The following is a 1,334-nucleotide window of genomic DNA, read 5'->3' on the forward strand; positions in this document are numbered from 1 at the left end:
AAAGAAATTAAAGCTTCGTTTAAATAAACGATGCCTTTAGTAAATTATTATTTCTAAATAAACAAGCATTAATACAGAAAAATAATCCCCTTAATAACATGTTGGGTGTGATTTTGGCTTTGCCCCCCCCCCCCCCTTATCAAACCTCCCCTGGATGTCATGGCAGAAGGACCCAGAACTAGATTACAGTGCAAATCGCACTTGATGATAAAGAAATTGATTAATTTTTTATTTATTTTAAATTAACTGCAAATGGAAAAACGTAAAATATAATTACGCTCGCACACATAAACCGGTACGTAATAAAAAAACAGTTAATAATTGATTTTTATGAAGAATCCTGGCTGTAAGCAGGTTATTTTAGCAAAAAGTCTGCATCGTTATCCAATCGATTATCAATCGATTATTTCCAATATTCAATAGATCAGATTAATCGTTTCAGCCGTAATTCAGTAGAATTACACGTAAAGTTAGAGGCAACAGAAACAATGTTACTGAAAACCGTAGATCCTGAATATGGTTGCTGGTTCAAATTCCCTTAACTAAAATCTAATTTATGACACTAATCACAAACAGTATGGGGAGAAATTTGTTCCAATTCTACTGAAACTAAAACTACGATTATTTTACAATTTTGATAAATCTCTCGATTAATTTTTCCATGAATTGATTAATAATCGGAGCCAAAGGTTCCTTAAAGATTTCTTTATGAAATTAAACTAGGCTAAACTAAAGCTTGAGTTCTGGATAGAGAAGATTGATGGGGAAAAAAAAACATTTTTATCTTAAATGCAAAATGTTTATCTCAATATTTTTAAATTGTGGTTTAATAATAATAAGTTAGTTGCTCTGTCAGCTAAAGACATAGCTATACTCCAGTTAATGATTACTAAATTAGTTGACGATTGTTTCAATAATCAATTTGACTGTTTCAGCCCTAAACTAAAAACAAATATTTTTATTTTTTGAAAGAGAATTTGGAAGTTTTGAAATATAGAATTAAAAATAAACTATAAACTGTCTGCGGAAGTTAAACCAATACTTTAAATAATTATTTACTTATTCTAAGATTTTATTTTCCAGAGTTTAGCTTCTCAAGTGTGTTTTTAGATATATTTTTTTTCCAGATTTAATCTTTAGACGTTTTTCTAATCGTTTAAGTCCTTTTTTTTTATTGGTAATAATTTTTTTCAGGTGTCCTGTGAGCGGACCAATGGAAATGCTGTTGCTAACGTCCACACAGGGCAGACTAATTCCTATTGGTCCGTGCACAGGCCACCCAGAGGTGTAAAAGACAATATCAGTAACGCGGGATTTGGAAGGAAATCATTTAG

At 30.9% G+C, this 1,334-nt stretch overlaps 1 protein-coding gene across 1 annotated transcript in view; it reads right to left on the minus strand.

Moving 5' to 3' along the window:
• Positions 1–1,334, minus strand: part of LOC107098135 (sentrin-specific protease 3-like) — a 39,467-nt gene that overhangs the window by 7,803 nt on the left and 30,330 nt on the right. The gene's annotated exons all lie outside the window — the stretch shown is intronic.

This window comes from Cyprinodon variegatus, unplaced genomic scaffold (genome assembly GCF_000732505.1).
Source record: "Cyprinodon variegatus isolate N-32 unplaced genomic scaffold, C_variegatus-1.0 Scaffold750, whole genome shotgun sequence".
NCBI classification, from domain to species: Eukaryota; Metazoa; Chordata; class Actinopteri; order Cyprinodontiformes; family Cyprinodontidae; genus Cyprinodon; species Cyprinodon variegatus.